Genomic DNA, 22,142 nt, shown 5'->3' with positions numbered 1-22,142 from the left:
CGCTGCACAGAGTAAGCAGCGGTGTTAAGAACAGCAAATTGAGGTCTACAAGAACAGACTATAGTGTAACACAAAACTGAGCCCCGCAGACCAGAGGAATACAGTGTCTTCAACACAACTGATAAACCGTATATGAAGTGAAACCAGAGCGGCTTAGTATTTCATGGAAGGTCACAAATCCATCTTAGACCAAGAGAAAAGTGTAAAAGTGTAAAAGTTGCAGGGATGGAAAAAAAAAAAAAGTATCAATGTGCCTTAAAACTCCAATTCAGTAAAATATTGGCCAATAATTTAAAAAAAATACATTTTCAATCTAATTGCAATGTATAGAGCACAAGATTTTAAGTAGGCTTGTCATACTTATTGATTAATCATCAAATCATGATTTTCTTCATAAAAATCAAATCACAATTATTTAAAATAACAGCTATTATCACAGTTTTCAACTATTTACACAATCAAAAAATTAAAATCGTATTATATTATATTACATTACATTATATTATTTATACATTCATTTTCTTTTTGGCTTAGTCCCTTTATTAATCCAGGGTCGCCACAGTGGAATGAACCGCCAACTTATCCATCATGTTTTAATGCAGCGGATGCCCTTCCAGCCGCAACCCATCTATAGGAAACATTCATCCACACACACACTCATACACTACGGACAATTTAGCCTACCCAATTGACCTGTACCGCATGTCTTTGGACCGTGGGATAACCCGGAGCACCTGGAGGAAACCCACGCGAACGCAGGGAGAACATGCAAAATCCACACAGAAACGCTGAGGCTCGAACTGGCGACCCAGCGACCTTCTTGCTGTGAGGCGTCAGCACTACCTACTGCACCACTGCGTCACCCATGTTATATTATTAATTAAAAGGATTAATAAAAGGAGTAAGCTGAAAAGGAAATGAATGAATAATATAATATAATTAGATTTTAATTACTCTAATGTTATCATTTGAGACTAATTTCAATTATTGTATAGTGTATTATATGAACCATTACAAGTAAAATACATTTTCAAGTAAAATAAATTTTGATAAGTTTAAAATGCAATTAGCATAAACAAAACAGAATAACATTGTAATTTGCAATAATTTGTATGACAATTAATCATCAGCATGGTTCATTATCACTTTCGGTTTTGGACTTTGAAGAGGTTATATAAAACACTGACCAAGATGGATATGCCAATATTTTGAATTATTTGGCTCAAACGCCAAAACTTCTTACATGCAACTTAACGTATTTTATTTTAAATATATATTTAGAACTTGTAATTACTTTATTTCACAATGAGTGTAATTAAATAAAAGTTTAACTTTTTATTTTTATTAAAAAGCATGAATTCAATTTTGAAAAAAAATTTGCTGCAGAATTACTTATATTTAAGCCATTTCGTCACACAAAGATAGCCTCAGAAAATTTGAAAAGATGTTCAGATTCCATAACCCATCATGTTTTTTTATTTCTTACGTCATTCTCTATTCATTGTAAGAGCCCAAAAAGGCACAACAAGTACATAACGTTTCTAAATAATAAGTGGTAGAAAGTGTGAGTGAACCCCTATTCAAAAAAGAACAGAAATGACTGAATGAAAGAATGAGAAAACTGCAAAAATGTCCAATCGAAAGCTTTTGGATCATTAATTTCAGCAACAGAGAGACTGCACGCGGTGAGAACTGTTGTGTTTTGCTCAACACTGGAATTACCTCTCCACTTCCCACTGAGCATTTGTAAGTCTAAACAAACCCAAACTTTGATAGGTTTACAAGCAAACGCCAGCTCATCATCCTATTGAAACAAGCCCTATAACTGTCATGCACTGATACCCACCGGTGCTTGCGCATTTTTCTTGTGTTGCTAGGATACAAAGCTTTTCATGTGATTCTCAACAGACGAAAAATTGGTGCAGTTTTGACACTTTGCGCCAGTCTACACTTACTCACAAATTTTTTTTAAATAAAAACCTAGAGCAAAAACAACAAAACAAACAAGATGGAGCAATTAAATTATTACTCAACCAAGAGTCAGTTTCTATAAGCACGCCTGGTATGATTAAGATGATCATAAAGCTTACTTAACAACAGTTTAAATGCATCACATCGCTTTGCTGTGAGCATTCACCCCAACAACTTAAAGGTGAACTGCTGGAAGTCTTACAGCAGAATTCAAGAAATGATTTATAATTACTTTTTAATAACTCAGTTTGACTGTCAAGCAAAGAAATAAAATAAGGTAAATACAGAAAACCAAGGAAAATATATATAATATGAAGCAGGAAAAATCTATATTTAGGTGGAAAACTGATTTGAAAGGGACCATATGAAGAAATTAGAGACCATAATACACAGTAAAAAAAACAATTAGTTGACCGTACTTAAAAAAGCAAGTAAACCTTCAGCCTTAAAGGGCTAGTTCACCTAGAAAAATGAAATTAACTCACCATTTACTCACTCTGCTGCGGTTGAAAACCTTTATAAAATTTCGTTCTTCTGCTGAACACATAGGAAGTTATTTTTTTGAAAGCTAAAAACCTGTAACCTTTGACTTCCATAGTAAGAAAAACAAATACTATGGAAGTCAATGATTACAGGTTTCCTGCTTTCTTCAATATAACTTCCTTTATGTTCCACAGAAGAACATCAAACAGGCTTGAGACAACTGTAAGAGGCATGTAATGTAATGTATTTTTTATTTAATGCCAAGTCAGCAACCAAGGCAATTTTCATGGCAAGAACATTTCAATGATAAACATACATTTAAAAACAACAAACAAATGAATATAAAAATGAAATTAGATTTTTGTGTTAATACATGATAAAAATTAAGAGAGTTATGTTTAACATAATTTTCCCAAATTATGTTAAACAGAGCAAGGAATTTTAACAGTATTTTCTCTAATATTGATTTTCTTCTGGAGAAAGTCTTATTTGTTTTATTTTAGCTAGAATAAAAGCAGGTTTAAATATTTTTAAACCCATATTAAGGTCAATATTATTCGCCCCCTTAAGTAATATATTTTTTGGTTGTCTGCAGAAGAAACTATTGTTATTCAATGACTTGCCTAATTACTCTAATTAAGCCTTTGAATTGCACTTTAATTTGAATGCTTGTATTTTGAAAAACATTTAGTAAAATGTTATGTACTGTCATCATAGCAAAGGTAAAACAAATCAGTAATTAGACATGATAATACAAAACTATTATGTTCAGAAATAAGTTTTAAAAAAAAACTTCTTTCCATTAAACAGAAATTGGAGGAAAAGGGTTGCTAATATTCAGGAGGGCTAATAATTCTGACTTCAACTGTATATATACAGTTATTTCCACCCTGCGAAGGAAAGAGAAATCAATACAATAGAATAAAAATATGAAACAAACTGTGATTTAAGCATCTTCACCCTAAGAAAAACATTTTCGCTACAAAAATCCTTCAGTCAAGAGCAGTGAGGGAGGTTCTCGTCGTTTTATTAATGATAAAACAGGCGGCAGCATTTCGCACTGTCACTTTAATGGTTTCTTTTTCATGTGTCTTTTGATTCTCAACTCGTTTGTTTATTACGCAAATGAGGGTTAATATGAATAATCATTAATCACCGCGTTTTGACACCTATTTTGACCATTAAAGCGCTTATGTTTAAATTAATTTAGATGTCTGCGCTCCTCTGCTCGTCTCAGTGTGCGAATGAGACTTAACGCTGAGCACGTGCTTTTGTGTGCGTGTATTGCACACACACAAAGATGCGGTCATACGCACTTTTGGTATATGATGCAATAATCGTTTATCTCGATTAATGGTCTTTCATAATCGTTAGAAGCCATAATCGAAATTGGATTTTCGTTTAATTGCACAGCCCTAATAATCATGTTGCCTTAGTTCATTTTATCCTCTAGCTCTGTGGTCCGGTCTGTGTATCAATTGGTACTGGGCCGCACAAAAAATCATTAATTAATGCCTTTTTATTTATTATATGAGTCTGAACGATCTTTTATTTTGAAAAGTCTTTTATTTTGAAAAATGACCGTAATCTCTCACTTACATCTCGGTCACTTGAGCGCCCAAATTTAACCCACAAGCAGCAAAATGAGTAAGAAACAGACGTCTTTGGAAAGTTTCTTTGCTAAAAGGAAAAAACCCACGAACTGTCAACAAATCAGGTGAATCTACCATGGCTCTGCAAGAAGATCAACTGATAGAGATCGCAAATGATGGTGGCCTTTAGGGGCCGTTTGCATATCGCGTATTTCTAGAGTTTGCACAAGTTTTTTGTTTCCAATGGAGGTGTGCGGATTGCATGCAAAATCGGCGTGATGCGCTTACACCAATGAACCCAGGGCCATGAGTGCACCACAAGTCACGTGTCAAGAATTGAGCGATCAGCTTCAGCTTAATATACATATTTCGGTAAGATTTATGAATTATCTCAGACAAACATAGAACACCCAAACACTGCATTGATTTTTACTTTTCTCCATAAATAAAACTTGTATCAGAGCAACAGCAATGTTTTGTCAGCTTAACATCCTCGCCAACATATAAAACACCAAAACACCCATACATTTTATGAGAGTAGCAATACACTTACAAAATACACCCACTGAAAATCAGTGACAATATGAGACAATTCAAGTCAGCTGAGATGTTAAACAAATCACAATCACATTTTAAACAGCAGGGAGCCAATTTACAATGCCAATAATTGAAATGTAATATTGATTTTGTAGTCCAACAATTATGAAAAAACTTTAATTGAGCTAACACAATTATTGTGTCATGTCCTACCCACTTTTCAGCCCATTTTTTCCTCTACTTTCATGTGAAAATCAGTGAAATGATGTAAGGTGGCTTTTGCAGCAGTAATCGAGCAGCTCTAGTTGCAACACTAGTACACATATAGCCACCAACTATAGATGTTGGTTTTGAGGATACTTATCCTCATACAAATTATAGGAGTAACATAACAATTTAATATAATCATAATGTGTATAATGTGCCATCAGGGATGCACTTTTCTTTTTCACTTTCCAATACATGATCATGTGTTTTCTGTGTAGAAAACGGCTGTATATTTTACAAGAAATAATATTTGTAATAGATGCTTAAAGTCTGTTGTGCACCGTTATATGGCCTTTTCAGTAATCTCATCAGTTTAGTCATCACATCAGTGAAAGCAGACTCTTAAGATACAAATCTTGTATGTAACTTGTATAAAGCAGTTCTTCTCAACTACGTTCCAGGAAGACCACCAATTTCGTTTTGGACGTCTCCTTTGTCTTTCATACCCATTACAGTTCTTTCAGTCTTTGCTAACAAGCTGAAGATATGAATTAGGAGGTATGTTTGCAAAAGGAGACATGAATCGTGTCTCATTTCAGAGGCTGCATCCTCCGAAGGATGCATTCAAAGTGCACTCCATCTGCATACAAAAAATAGAAGGCTCCATCAAATGCAGCCTTAAAATCCTTCGTTTCCCAGGTAATGAAGGACACAACCGGTGGCTCCTATGCGGGCTCGAACATCCCAAGATTCATTGCGAGCTGATAACAGCAGAACATTTTTAAAAGAAAACTCAAGATTAAATGTATGAATTAGGTTTTAATTTTACTTGGATATCAAAACACACGTTAAAAACCAAAAAGAGTATGACTTACTTAAAAGTGATTTAACAGACAGTTAAAATTTTTGTGTGTACATGTATGGATCAAAGGAAATGTATTTCTAGCTTTTGTAAACCTTGTTTTGCCCTCAGATTGCTTAAAATAAGTTTAAAAATCAGCTTGAAAAAAAAAGTCATTACAAATTTTATTACCACTTATTAATAGCAGCTTTGACTGTTTCCTGTTGTCTATTTCCTCTCAATAACACAATAAGCACAACAAAAATGACAGTAGTAAGAAAACAGCAACTAAAAATGGCAAAAAAATGGCAAAAAAATAGTAATTTGGAGAAAAATCTGTCAAGAAGTTTGCAGATTTATGTAGTGCAGCACGATATTGGAAAAAACTGACATTGACTTGTTTTTCCTGCGATACATCTTGCAATATTAAGTACATTATTAACAGATGACAGGAATAGCTTTATTTGGGAAGAAATAATCATTTTAGACTGACTGTGGTTATTTTGTATCGGAGTCCGTCTGCATAAAACTTAATAAATCAATCACAAATAAATACAGTAAAGATAAAATGCAAGTGAAATAAACTGTTTTCTGGGAGTTTAGCAATATTCAGGTACTCAAATTGAATAATCAAATGTCAAGTATAACACAATTGTAAATTTATGTTTTTTATAGTTACAAACAGTATAATTTATTGTGCCTGAATCATTTACCTGGCTTGAAATGTTCATTTACAAGCCCTAAAAACACTTGCAAATGACAAACAATTCATTAACTTTACAAGTTCTTAAGTGTTTTCAACTGTGGCTGCTCAAGAACATTGTCGATTAGACATTGGAGATTATGTGATGTGACTATTGTAGATACACACTTTGCGATATTGATGCTGAAACTATATATTGTGCAGCCCTAGTTTTACGTTTCAGGTCATGTTATAATATTTTAGCTTAGCTTAAAATACAGTTGAAGTCAGAATTGTTAGCCCCCCTGAATTTTGAGGAATTTTCCCCAATTTCTGTTTAACGTAGAGAAGATTTTGTTCAACACATTTCTAAACATAACAGTTTTAATAAATCATTTCTAATAACTGATTTATTTTACCTTTGCCATGATGACAGTAAATAATATTTGACTAGATATTTTTAAGACACTTCTATACAACTTAAAGTGCTTAACTAGGGTAATAGTGTTCTTTAGACTATTGAAAAAAAAAACTTAGCTTAAAGGTGCTAATAATTTTATCCCTAGAATGGTTTTTAAAAAAAATTTAAAACTTCTTTTATTTTAGCCAAAATAAAACAAATAAGACTTTCTCCAGAAGAAAAAAATATTATCAGACATACTGTGAATTTTTTTTAGCTCTGTTAATCATCATTTGGAAAATATTTAAAAGAAAGAAAAGAAATTCAAAGGAGGCTAATAATTCTGACTTCAACTGTATAATCATACCAATATAATATAATACTAATATTTAAAAAAAAAAACTTAAGAGAGGTAACTGATGTGAAGCCTGGCAATTTGAGAAATGATAAAAGCTTTTTTGTTTAAAAACAATTTGTCTGCTCACTCACAGTTGCTAGGCCTATTTTAGCGGGGCTGTAGCCCCCCCTATATTTCTGCTTAGCCCCCCTAAAACTTTTGCGATTAGCTCATAAACTGTACACTAAATTATCGCCTCAGTCCCCTTTAAATTTGATATAAAAACGTTGGCAGAATTCGCCTCCTCCTTGTCTTTTGTTTTTATTTGATCAGCAAACCACAGCCGGACAGCGAGAGAACGAAGTGTGTTTATTAATAAATTGTTATAATATCTACTTATTTGCAGTTCTTTGATATAGACAACCGTGTATCACCTGTCTCCCAATGTCACAGAGAAGCAGTCGGGTTTTCTCGACGTTAATCTCATCAGCACAGCTGTTTCCTCCAGTGAAAAATGTAACTCTTAGCAAACATTTAACTTTTTTATTTCAAAATGAACTACCAATATTAAACACTTTACAGTTCATGTGGCATTAACTGTACCATACAGTATTGCACAGAAAGGATTAAACACAGTGACACAACCACTTAGAGCAGGGGTTCTCAACTGGTTTGGCCATGGGACCCACACTTTTACATGGTCATCAAGCCATGATAAGCCAAATTTTTTAGGAACTATAATACAATTTTTGGAATTATAATTAATTTGTATTTATTTGTTAACATACACAAGTAATGAAAGATAAATCATAAGAAATTTACCAAGACTACAAATAAACACTATTTTATTGCTGTCATTTAACAAAATGTATCAAATTATGTAAAAACTACAAATACAGTAAACAGTGGTTAGGGTAAGGAAAGGTTCAGTTACCATGAATCAAACTGAACTGTTAATAAAACATGTTGTCTGGTTTCTAAATGTCGTTTTAATTTAGAAGGTTTCGTGCTCTCTTGTGAGAGCAGCTCACTACATATGAAACACTGAGGCTCTCATTAGTCTTTTTTTTGTCATCAATATATGTAAATCCATACTTTACATATTCGGGGTCGTACTTGCGCTTTGACATATTTGTTGCTATAATTAAATGTAATTTCACATGTCAAAGGGTTGTCGTGCATGCATTTCAAAATAAAAGTCAAAATAAGTTAAAAATTCAACTTTTGTTGTTTTTTGACCACACACTCAGCGACCCAATGAAAATGTTCCCACGACCCACTTTTGGGTCGCGACCCACCAGTTGAGAAACACTGACTTAGAGAATGCACTCGCTTTAACTGTCACTGACAGAGACAGAAACATCAAGTGTTGTCTATTTACAAAATATGTGTTATATCACTCAGATCGTAAAATATGTGAATTAGCCTGCAAGTTTAAACATATATATTTATATGTGTGTCGTTTAATTAGAAAAGTGGAAGTTTACTTATTGAATACATGGAAACAAAAAATGCCCTTGAATATAGAAAGTGTTTTTTACTAGAGTAAACAGGGGGGTTGAGCCTATTTGGCTTATTCAGAACTCAAATGGCTGTGCCTGACTATGTAATAAATGTATTACATACATTTTAAGTGTATTGCCTTTGAATTACTACTTATAAATGTAATATTAGGCTGTATATATTTATATCATTTTTTTTTACCTTATAAGGCGCTGAGCCCCCCTAAGATGAAAATCATAAAATTGCCCCTGGTCATAACTATTCAAAAAACTGACTCGTTTATTGAAAGGATGATTTAGAAAAGATGATTCAGAAGGCTTTTCACCGGTTCAGGGAGTTCATTAAAAAGATCCGACTCAACGATATGTTTCACGAATCTGTCAATGCAGACATGCTGGCTGCTCGCTGGTGACGTAACAGACGTAAACAAAGCTGTTTAGCGTGACACGCTGTTATCATGCATGCTCTCTAGTTTACACCAAAATATCAGAATTACTACTATTATTGCACTTCGTTAAAATGGCCCTGAATATAAGTCACCTTTAGACATTTGTCGGTCGTTTGTAATAATAGCAACGATTAGTTAATACATCGTTAATACTATAACTGTTTGCATTTAAAAGTAGCCTAAATAACGTTTTTTGTAAAGGAATGTTTAAACTCCTCAAATCTTTAAGATGCCATTAAAATGCTTGCATGCATTACTTTGGTGTACCTTGTTTAGAGTCAGCACTTTGCATTTGTCTTTAATTAAGTTAAACATGACAGCAGTCATGTTAAAGTGTTTCAAAGCGCAGTGCGGCTTTTGCTCTGGAAACATGATCTCGGGGCGGTTAAAATAACACGTCAAAGCTAAACTAAGCTCCAGTCCTGAGTTCATACTGCAGTGTTAAAGCATGACATTCATGTATAATAAGTTGAAACGCGCGCTCACCTAAGATGAAGTCCGAGGAAGTGTCGAGCTCCACCGCCGCGGACATAAACACAGTCCAGGACGGCGACAGTCTCCGGTGCTCGCCTGGAGGAGTGTGTTGGATTTATCCTGCTGTTTGGTGATGGTCCAGAGGATGTAGAACTGCTGGAATCACGCTGAGTTCCAGTCGGTAACTAGACAAGCCAGTAAGGAGCATCGGCGCTGTCAAAGAGAAGGTAAACACGAGGCATTGTGGGAATCTGGAGGAGCAACGTGCTTAAGTTCACGCGGGGTAGAGCACAGCGACATCTACAGGTTATATGTTTCCAACAATGAATGGACACGAAAGTAGTATGGTATTGTGGTGTTTCCCACAGAGTAACATCATGCAAAGTATATTTTTATGGAGATTATATATAAGAACGTTTTTGCAAACTGGGGTCGGAGGACTCTCAGAGGACTTTGAGAGGGCTGGGGGTCCATGGAAGCGTGGCTAGAGGTGGTCTAATGCAGTGATTCCCAAACTTTTTCCATCAAGTACCACCTCAAAAAACATTTGTCTCTCCAGGTACCACCATAATGAGCAGTATTGAAATACAGTAGCGTGGTAGGCCCAGTAAAGCAGCTTTGTATAGTTCAAAAACAGGGCAGATTAATTCCTATTAAAAAGTATATTATTGTCAGCCACTTTAAACATTATAAATTAGTTGATCATTAACCCTGCACTGTGCTTACATGTAAAAAAAAAAAAAAAAAAAAAACTAAAAAAAACTAAAAACGTCAACATTTAAATTAAAATATGCATTTAAAAGTAAAAAAAAATAGGTTACTTTTCTTAAAAAGTAAAAAAAAAAAAACTCCTGTACTCCTGTAAAGTATTAAGATAGTAGCCTATTTATTAACACCTAGAAATATAGGCTTTATGTCATCATATTCATGTATAAATATTTTTTGATAAATTTTTAAATATATGTAGCACGTACATATGACATATTTGATGCGTCCGCAAACCGAAGCCCGCATACCACTAGTGGTACACGTACCACATTTTGAGAACCACTGGTCTAATGCATTTGTTTAGCACTCTAACTATACTGTATATTAGGCCTGTGCTAAAATATCTATTGTATATATTTTTATATATTTTATTGTTGGTTAACAAATTATTTAATAATGTTTAATTTTATTTTTCCTTTTTAATTTATTTAAATATTTAATATCATTCATGTTTATCAATGTAAGATTTTGAAAAACTTTTTTCTTGTATTTTTTTACTTTTTAAATATCATTTGTTTTACAAGACAAAAAAAAATAGTTATGTACATCCTAATTCCTAAAATGTTTGTGCTATCCCTTTTGGCATGTTAATAATAATGGTATTGTTAGACATGGAAAATAATTAAAGCCCTTTAAATTTATAATTTGATTCCCAGGATTGATAATTTTATAGGTTCCTTTATGTTTTACTTCACAAACTACTTTAGAAACGTATTTATTTAAAAACTTTTTTTATCATAACAGGTCAATATAAACCTATTAAATGTTTATTGTTTTCAAACCTTAAATAATTTGCGTATATATATATTCCATATATATATATATATATATATATATATATATATATATATATATATATATATATATATATATATATATATATATATATATATATATATATGGAAGCGTGGCTAGAGGTGGTCTAATGCAGTGGTTCTCAAACTTGAATTGTGGTTCTCAGTGGTTCTCAAACTTGAATTTTTTTTTCTTTTTTAAATATTCCTCAAATGATGATTAACAAAGCAAGGACATTTTCACAGTATGTCTGATTTTTTTTTTCTTCTGGAGAAAGTCTTATTTGTTTTATTTCAGCTAGAATAAAAGCAGTTTTTAATTTTTTAAAAACCACTTTAAGGTCAAAATTATTAGCCCCTTTAAGCTATATATTTTTCAATAGTCTACAGAACAAACCATCATTATACAATAACTTACCTTATTACACTAACCTGCCTAGTTAACCTACTTAAGCCTTTAAATGTCACTTTAAGCTGTATAAAAGTGTCTTGAAAAATATCTAGTAAAATATTATTTACTGTCATCATGACAAAGATAAAATAAATCAGTTTTTAGAATGGGTTATTAAAACTTTATGTTTAGAAATGTGTTAAAAAAACTGCTCTGAAAAATTTGGGGAAAAATAAACTACGGGGCCAATAATTGAGGGGGGCTAATAATTCTGACTTCAATTGTGTAAATATATATATATATATATATATATATATATATATATATATATATATATATATATATATATATATATATATATATATATATATATATATAAATACTTGATAGATAAATTATTGTAAAATAAGATTGAAATTAACCAAAAATGTATTGGAACAGGGTGATGCGGTGGCGCAGTAGGTAGTACTGTCGCCTCACAGCAAGAAGGTCGCTGGTTCAGGCCTCGGTTGGGTCAGTTGGCATTTCTGTATAGAGTTTGCATGTTTTCCCCATGTTCCCATCGGTTTCCTCCGGGTGCTCTGGTTTCCCTCCCAATTCCAATAACATGCAGTACAGGTGAATTGGGTAAAATTTTCCAAAGTGCATGTGTGTGAGGCAATGCAGTAGCACAGTAGGTAGTGCTGTCGCCTCACAGTAAGAAGGTCGCTGGGTCGTTGGTTCGAGCCTTGGCTGGGTCAGTTGGCGTTTCTTTGTGGAGTTTACATGTTCTCCCTGTGTTGTGTGGGTTTCCTCCAGGTACTCCGGTTTCCCCCACAGTCCAAAGACATGCAGTACAGGCAAATTGGGCAGGCTTAATTGTCCGTTGTGTATGAGTGTGTGTGTAAATGAGTGTGTGTGGATGTTTCCCAGAGATGGGTTGCAGCTGGAAGGGTATCCGCTGCGTAAAAACATGCTGGATAAGTTAGCGGTCAATTCCGCTGTGGCGACCCCAGATTTAAAAAAGAGACCAAGCTGAAAATAAAATGAATGAATGTAGTGGAATAGTCATACTTATACATAAGTTACATTAGTTACTATTATGTTTTACTAACATGAAATAATAATGAACAGCAGCATTTATTAATCTTATATTTAAAATTTACTAATCCATTATTAAAGTCCAAATTCTTGCTTATTAACATTGGTTAATGCACTGTGAGGCATGAACTAACAATGAACAACACAGTGAGACCCTGGCATTCGTGTCAGAACACACATTGCAGTAATGCTTGATCTGTAACAAGGCTAAACCTTCTTTCCAGCAGGTAATAGCACAACTCCAAGACTGCCCATTTAATGACCAGAGCTTCTTTCTCTACAGCTGCACACCTGGATTCAGCTGGAGACAGCTTCTGACTGATGTATACTATCGGTCTGCAGGATCAAGGTGCATCCGAGGTTTGGGACGTGGAGAACAGGGAAAGAATAGAGCACCAGCTTCAGGATCGAAAATGCCCTGTCTGCTTCTGAATTTCAATTGAGTTTCTCCGGCTGCCCCTTCTAGGTCAGGTCTGTCAGTGGGCTGGCTATAGAGGAGAAATTTGGTAGGAAACACTGGTAATAGCCAGCTAACCTCAGAAAGGTTCATGCCTGAAGTCTGGTGGCTCGCTGGACCTCCTCGCTCGACCACAGCAGCCTGTGGTTGGATGAGACCTCTTGTGATGCAGAAGTCTGTGAACAACACTCTCCGTAACTGGTCCAGATAGCTCCTAGCTCACAGAGTGGATGACTATATCATTCAGGTATGGTGCTGCATACTCCTGGTGGGGCTTCAGTAGAATATCCATCATTCACTGGAAGGTGGCTGTAAAGACAGTACCACCAGTGTCAATTGGGGTGCTGAAGGCAATCTTTTTTTCTGGATTCTGAAGAGAGGGGGACCTGCCAATAGCCCTTCTTCAGGTCTAACGTCGAGATAAACCTGGCCCCGCCAAGCACCTCCAGGAGTTCATCCACTTGGGGCATGGTGTAGCTGTCAAAGTTGTAGAACTCCTTTAGCTGCCGCAAGTCATTATGCTGTAAGTGACCATATCAAGTTTCTCCACTATGGTGCAGGGTCCCAGCCAGGATGCAAGAAACTCAAAGGTGGAAGATAGCACTGAGATTAGGACTTACTTTAGGCTGGAAATCACAAGCTTGGGTGGACCGGTTGTAGTACCATTTCTGTGCATGCTGGGATGCCAGATGCTCTTTGATGATACAGGGTTATCCATTTTATCCTCTCCTGCATGTCCCCTACGGGCTGGAAGGTAGTGTGGTTTGCTGCCACTGTTCCCAGGCCTCTCTTGCAACATCTTGTAAGTCACAAGGCTGATGTCCTAACAGAAGTTTAAATGTGATGAAACCTGTTGATGCTTGAGGCACCTTTCAGATGCTGAAGGGCACATACAGGATCATGAGGTCCCAGTGACACCTATCCTCTGCCACCACTCGCCACCACATCCTCTTCAGGGTTTGGTTACAATGCTCTACCAAGCCATCTATCTGTGGGTGATATACTTGTGGTCATTTTACTTTGAGGAGGTGGCAGAAGTCCATCATCAGCCGGGACATAAAGGAGATTTTTTGATTAGAGGATGACCATCTGACTGCAAAGCAGGAATAGCTCCTGCTCTATTACCTGCTGGAACAGATCCATATAAACATTTGGATTATAACATTCAGACTCCATCTGTTGCACCCGAAGCCAAGAATGCTAGTTAATGGTCCCCTGGTCCTTGGGTTTGGCATCGACAGAATGGTCTCAGTATAGTAACTGGCTACATTGTGGCGGCAAGGAGCCGGTCGAACCCTGGCCAATCTTTTCGCAGATGAACAGTAATGGGTAAGTCTTAAACCACTCCCACTTCAACAGATCAAGACGTGGTGAGCTGGCACTTGACAGGAATTCCTATGGATGCACGTGATATCATGGCTTTCCTATCCGCTTGTGTTCAAACTACTTCTGGAGGGTTGGCATCTCTGTCCTCTCTACCACTTGGATGGTTTGGGTGGGAACTTCAAAGGGTGTCAGATTGTAAACAATGCAGCCATTTAGCTAGGGCCAGTTGCCTGGAGAGAGTGGTTCAGTGGGCATCAGTTCATTCTTGCAGCTGAGGACTGCAAGTCTGCATTCTGGTCGGGAGGTGCCCTCCAGCAGCTACCAATAGGAGTTCACCCTTCAGGGATGTAGGCTCGTTGTCTCTCCAGTGTCACAGACAATTGATGCCTCCACCAGCTCCATCGCTGTAACCAGTTCAGCAATTGTGGTGGGACTTCTCATGCTCACTGGCCCCCTGAATCAGAAGGAAGGAAATAGCCATAAGCTGTTGCATCAGTTCTTCCATCCTTTCTGCTGGAGTGGTGGGGAGGGTGAAAGAACGAGTTGTTGTCTGTAACAGATGTAAACACAGGAATCACTATAGGTCAGGGGCGTAGATTTAGTGTGAACGGTGTCCCCACCAATATCCACAAACTACTGAAATGTCACCACCAATAATTTAATTCACTTAAAAACATCGCGCTGTCAGTATAAACCTAGACATGCTGAAAGGGTTAAATCACGTTCTCTCCTCGAGTCGCACCGCCCCCAAACACATATGAACATTGTGATTGGCTGTGCCTTTCCCTGCTGTCATGTGAGTGGCTGCTTTCAGATCATTGTTGTAGATACAAACAGCGCCAAAACAACTGCGCGGGGGGAATTTCCCGATGTGTGTGAGGTGTATGACAGACACACACAAGTGAGGATGGAGGTAGCAAAAAAAGGTGGACATAAAGAGCTTTTTTCAACGAAAAGTGTAAGTCACATAAACTCAAGTTTGCTACTGAATGAGTCCATCATGTTAATCCTGCTATTGCTGGTGTTTTCACCGCTTTTACGGTCAGTCGAATGTTAAAACAGAGACTGATATAGTCTGTAAACAATATTCCCTGAAAACTAACTGCAGAATAAACACCTACATGTAAACGTATATAAACCTGCCAGTTCTCCTAATCTCTTAAAGTAACATCTCCAAGTTCAGGTGAAACAATTTGTCAGAAAAACTACAGCCTGTGCTCCATCTTTTAATAATACTGTGAGACATGTTTAATTTGTACGAAAAATGAAAGAAAGTCTTTATTAAGCTCTCTCTTTATCAGTTAATAAACATTATTTTAACATGACACTTTCAGGCCTGTAGGCAGCTTATTGAAAGGAGGGGTTATTTGTTTTCTGAAAAACAACCTTTTTGCAGTTATTCACCTGAGGTATAAATAATACATTTTAGTGACATAAGAAGCTAATTTTTGGTGGGTAATCCTGTTGGATAGTTATTATAACTACACTTTTTGATGTACCAAAACTATTTCCTACCATTTTGTCAAATTGCTTTATTTACACATTTAAAAAGTAAGTTTTATTAAAGTTTTGTAAATAATAAAAATACTTTGAACTACAAATTAGGACTTTAAATTCTTAGAATAAAGAAATAAAGAGTACAGATGCCAAAACCTCTAAATGCCATGTAAAATGAGCATTTTTCTCAGCCTTGTATATTTATGTTCAGTTATTTCACTTTAAAGGCAATAAAAATAACGTATTTATCACTATAAAAAGAAAATCACTGAGTCCACACACAGGAGTTGGAGAAAAATGCTAATTTTAGAAGAAAATATTAAATGGCATTCAGAGGTTTTTGCATCTAAACTCTTCAAATATGTAAATATACTTATTTTTAAAATACAATTTTATAATTATAATTTTCTTTGGGACATCTGTTTACTTGATTTAAATTAAAAATTGAAGCCTAGGCAAATAACAAACTGATCAGCGCATTCAACCTTCCTCAGTGAGAATTTAGCCATTTGAATAATAAAATAAATTCAAACATAATAATAATAATCCAACTTTTGGTCTTTTAAACCACCTGACCCCCCTTGGCTACTCGCATGACTATTTAATTTAACTTAATAAATTGTAAGAAAATAGGATTACTTAATAATACATTTTAATAGCAGTTAAATAATAAATAGCAATATATATATATATATATATATATATATATATATATATATATATATATATATATATATATATATACACATATATATACATATATATATATATATATATATATATACATACATATATACATACAATATTTATTCTTGGCGGGGGTGACTCATCCCCAGTCCCCACCAATGTCAAGCGCAAACCTACGCCCTTGCTATAGGTATTGTATTGTCACTCAAATCTTGCTCGCATTCCCACCAGTTGTCAATGGAGAGTGAAAATATGGGCAAAAAATAGTAAGTATAACTGTATTCAGGAAGTGCTTTCCTGGTGCTCAGTGCAGAGAGGTGAGTATTTCTTCAAGGGAGTGCAGTATGCTTGTGGGTCATCAGCCACCGGTATCTGTTTAAAGTACAAACAATTGTTAGTCTTCTCAATGGAGTCCAAGCTCAACTCTCCCATTTAAATAGAGCTGCTTTGAGTGGGTTCAGGTGCTGACGACCGGCAGCTGTGCGGTGCTGATGATGAGCTGGTTTCCAGGGCTATGATTATTTGGCATTGGGTAACTAGTCACAACATATATTTAACTCACAAAGAGTTTTTGGACACTTTCTAGTTTGGATGTATAGGCATATTTTAACAAAGTCTACAAGAGATATTATAATGATGTGATAAAGACAAAACAAGACAAGACAAATACTAAATCAGTTTTAGCTTTGAATGCTGTTTCCTAATGAAACACTTTAGTTCTTGCTGGAGGCTTACTGTTTGAAAAATCACTTTTGAGTTTGATTGATGCAATTAGAATTCTAATGCAATCTATTGTCAGCTGAGTATCTGTAATTTTGTGTAATTATCCATAAATGCGTATTAGATTGTAATTATTATCATCAAAGAACATTGTATCATAAAAAAAAATCTTCTGAAACTTTTGTTTCTTTAGCAAGAATGTCTGCTACAATAATCAAGCTGCGTGATGTGCACGGACGCTATTTAAAGAAAAGATGATGCTTGTATTTTGCAGTTATTTGCTGAAATGCCTGTCCCTGTGGTTACTATAAATGTATATGAAGAGCCTAATACACACCAAGCAGCACTTTCTGTGTGAAGCAGGGTTATTTTAATTACTTAAAACAATGCAGTATTAAAATAATGTCAATTAACTTTAAAATAATTTTTAATTTTAAAATTAAAGTTTTATATATATATATATATATAAAAATTGAAGCATATATATATATATATATATATATATATATATATATATATATATATATATATATATATATATATATATATATATATATATATATATATATAAATAAATATATATAGCTCATAATTGATGCAGTTTTCCACTAATTTCCACTTTAATACACTTTAAACATTAAAAACTAACAAAAGTGAGTGACACAACAAAACTACTAAACCTTACTTAAGATTAAATGACAACTCATTACTTTTTAGAATCTAATTTACAATAATATTAATATAGCTGCAATAGTATCTAAAATCTGATTTAATGTTGAAAGAACATTGATAATTCATATACAATGAATCTAATATACAAATATAGAATAATTAGATAAATATAATAAAAGTGGGTCAAAGGTGTTTCAAGATTCTGAAATCACTATTCTCACCCGCATCTCTTCCTTTAGATAAGTAGATGTTCTTTAAAGCAAGCAATTGCTTCTGTCATACAGTCAGACACGGAAATATTAAAATGCTTAACACAACAGCGCTGACTTTTTAAATTTTGCTCAACAAAAACATATTGAGCCACACAATATTTGCATTTGGTTCCTGACTGTTCTACAGTTAAACATGAGTTCAGAAATACTAGTGCTGACCTTACGTACCCGTGTCAGCTGCGTCACTTCACTACCATTCACAAATCATCTTTCATATTTCAATAGTACACTACATGCACAAATAAGAATACCAGCAGTATCATCTGTACGGTGGCCGAGCTCAAATGTCCTGCAAGTTGAGCAAACAAAAGTAAATAGAAAAACAATAATAGACCGAGAAAACATCTTCAAAGATCCAAATACAGATACTGTGGTGCAAAATTCTTGATCAAAATAAATTGCTGAAGAGAGATTTTGAAGTCTGTAAGACTTTACTATTTATGCAACAAAGCTGAGTTGGATCTGCAGGAGCAACTCTGGAAGTTTTGCTGTCCTTTACATGTATACACTAATGCACATGATTCTCTTTATGCCTCGTATTTTCAGACACTCTGGGTGTAACTTTATAATGCATAAGCTGTTAAAGATTTATCAATAGTTGTACATTTTTATAACTGCTGACTATGTTTATATACATGTAGCATGTCTGTGTGTCCTTTTAAATAGGTTTCCTATTTTAGCACACAGTTGCTACACAGCCAGCAGAAGATAATTTAAGTTTTTTATTTTATTTATTTTTTTTATGAATCAGCACAATACATTATGATAAATAAAGATCACATAAACTCCCTATATTATATACTCCCCCCTCTGAGAGCTTTAGGTCTGATGTTGCTATCTTTTTTCAAAGCTTTATTTCATAAGTTTTTTCTCAGTTTACCACTCTAGTGACTAATTGAAGTCACACACATTACTTACCAATGACCTAATTATGAAACTTTGCTCTAGGGGACATCAGAACCAATCATCTCCCTTCAGAATTTGTACTTGAATTTAAGAGTAAAAGATTCTGATTCCCTATACATTATCAATGTTGATTTTACATCAGTCACTCAAAAAATCAATCAAAATGTTACATACATAGTATGTTTCTACCTCAAAACGTGCTCCAAACATTGCAGATCACAATGAAAAAGTGTCAGGGGACCCCAAATGTGACGTACCCAGCTGATTTCCATTCTGAGTTTGTGGTTTGGTCTCACAGTTTGTTTATTTTAACATCCTGATTTTACTTCTTGTTGTGTATTTTTAGTCCTAATAATTTGACAAGAATATTCAAAAGAGCCTCTATTATGGGTTTTTAAAAAGTTACCTTCAGTGCAGTGTGTAAGTTTTAAATCAATTTTTAAGTCAACAGCTTTAAGTTAATGAAAACATCTATTTGAGGGTTAAAGGTGAAAGTTTAAAGCCATTGATTCTTAAAGGGGTGGTCCCAGGGGCGCCTCCAAGGGGTGGCCAGGGGTGGCCACGGCCACCCCTCGGTAAACTCTGGCCACCCCTGTGGCCACCCCTTGGCCACCCCAATATAATTTTGCGGATGACATTATTGATTTAAATGAACTTATAAATTCCCAATATTTAGATAAATAAATAAATACATAAATAAATAAAATGCAGTCACTAAATTATTGTTGGTGTTACTGACGTAGCTCTCCCCCTCTGGTTCAATGCTGGTGAAAGCAAACTGACGCATGCGCGCGGAAAACCATTCCCGCGCGCCTCACGCACTCCTGTGTGAATCCCGGTTGGTTGTTTGCATGCACGCCGACATAATAGGCACCGCTCATGCGCCGTGAAACGGAGTAAAAGCCTTTTGTGCAGAAGTGTCGGCACGCAGCGAGTTTTGAAAGTCGTTTAAAGTTTATATAATATAATGATGATGATGATGATGATGTTACTTTCACTAAGCATGCCTTTAAAGCAGAAAGGAGGGATAATGAGTCAGGGAGGTAAGACTTCATAACATGATTTCTCAGCCATGATCTGGTCTAAGACCACAGATAATTCTATAATACATTTTTTGTATTCTTTAGAATTGTCATAATTCATTTTCATGCAAAAGGTTTCTTAAGTGATGTTGGCATATCACTCCAGTTGTTGTTTTCCAGTAATATTTAGGACTGATTTCTGTTGTTTATTTAGAATAATAATTATATATTAATATTAATTGTATTTATTTAGAATAAATATAAATAAATTGTTATATTTATTGAATAACAAATCTAACAATTCAAGAGAGGTGGGGGTGTATAGGGTGGTTCGCCCAGGGTGTCATTTAAACTAGAACCACCACTACCCTCCCCGATCGTCCTTGACAGCACGCACACACCTTCAATAGACAGCAATGGCTATTTAATATTTACCTTAAGCTACAGTATATCAATAGAAGAAGCTGCATTAATAAAATGGTTCAAAAAGCAATATGGATAAATAATATTATTAGGTATAGTGAGTGTGTATAGTAATGCCTTTTGTTCAGTTTGTTCATTTGTTTGGGTAATTAATAAACTCATTATTCTTTCATTCATTTTCTTTTCGGCTTAGTCCCTTTATTAATCCAGGGTCGCCACAGCAGAATGAACCGCCAACTTATCCAGCACATTTTTACACAGCGGATGCCCTTCCAGCTGCAACCCATCACTGGGAATAATAAACTCATTAATCTTCATTAATTTTAGACATGGCATATCTCGTATGATGTACAATAAAGGCACGTAAAAAAAGAAGTCATTTATACAGTATATGAAAAGTGTTTTTAAACTAAACATAGATTTTTATTTGGTTTGCACATGTACTTGCTGAATTATTTCAAAGAATAAATTGCAATATTTCAAATAGAATTAATTAAATGAATAAAACTACATTATTTCATTTACCAGAAACAAAAATATAACATTACACTGAATTCATTATTTTTTTTTGTGTGCCACCCCAAGATTTGGTGCGGCCTCTTCTGGCCACCCCTAAGAAAATTTTCTGGGGGCGCCACTGGGTGGTCCACTACGATATCATATTTTAAACTTTAGTTGATGTGTAATGTAGCTGTCTGAACATAAACAGCATCTCTAAATGTAAGATGCCCAAAGTTCAATGCGAAGGGAGACCTTGATTTTTACAGAGTTAGCTTTGCAAAGCCTACAATGAACGAATTTTGGGGACTACAAAAAATACTTCCGGCCCTTGTGAGATCACAAAGGTTTGTTTACCGCGCACACACACTGCGCAGCTAAGGGCCGTAGCCAGAGGCGCTGTAACGTAACAGCAGAGGAAGAAATGCCATCCTGCTATTTCCACAGAGCTTCTCTGTTTCTATATTTGGGCTTCCAAATGACAAGACACAAAGACAGTGCTTACAGTTCAATATTAATTTATTATAGTTCCAGAGAATTATAAAATACACAGTAAACATGAATTAACAAAACAGCTTCCAGAATCTCTCCCAGTTCAGTGCTGGATTCTGCTAAAATCTCCTTAAAGATGGAGCAACTACAAGGAGATGCTGTGAACTCTGAGCCACGACCTGTAAGTGTTTTTGTTTGTTAAAATTTATAATGACATGTACATTGTCTAGTGTTATGTTGTAGCAAGGATGTAAAGAACGGGAAAATGATGTTCGCCACCGCTAATGATTCAGCTACAAATTCATATCTATCAGTCAAACTGCTGTCAACACACACACACACACACACACACACACACACACACACACACACACACACACACACACACACACACACACTCATGCACACACTCTTGACCAGGACATGCAGCATCTCTCTCTGTAAGAGGGCAGTGTTTCTCTATAGGCAGCTTTACCATGCATTTTACATCTGAGACAATGAAGTCGCAAAAGATATGTGAACGATTCATGTTACTTACACAGGCACATTCCAGATATGTGCGAAAGACGTCGTGAAACGTGTTGATTTAAAAAAAATACAGCAGAGCTCTCCTAACTGGTGTGTAGCAGCAAAAAAAATCAATCAAGGCTCACACAGGTCTC

The 22,142-nt window shown here is 35.2% G+C and overlaps 2 protein-coding genes across 18 annotated transcripts in view; both read right to left on the bottom strand.

Moving 5' to 3' along the window:
• enox2 (ecto-NOX disulfide-thiol exchanger 2) overlaps positions 1 to 9,720 on the bottom strand; it is a 403,527-nt gene extending 393,807 nt beyond the window's left edge. For all 16 annotated transcript variants that reach the window (XR_012389699.1, XR_012389696.1, XR_012389700.1 and 13 more), the window contains exon 1: positions 9,488 to 9,720. The gene's annotated coding sequence lies outside the window, so the exon portion shown is untranslated. The remainder of the gene's footprint in view (positions 1 to 9,487) is intronic.
• The window catches only part of atp7a (ATPase copper transporting alpha), an 813,847-nt gene that overhangs the window by 123,225 nt on the left and 668,480 nt on the right, over positions 1 to 22,142 (bottom strand). The window lies entirely within an intron of this gene.

Source organism: Danio rerio, chromosome 14, assembly GCF_049306965.1.
Source record: "Danio rerio strain Tuebingen ecotype United States chromosome 14, GRCz12tu, whole genome shotgun sequence".
NCBI classification, from domain to species: Eukaryota; Metazoa; Chordata; class Actinopteri; order Cypriniformes; family Danionidae; genus Danio; species Danio rerio.
The sequence above is the reverse complement of the archived record's forward strand: the minus strand, read 5'-3'. Positions and strand labels throughout refer to the sequence as shown.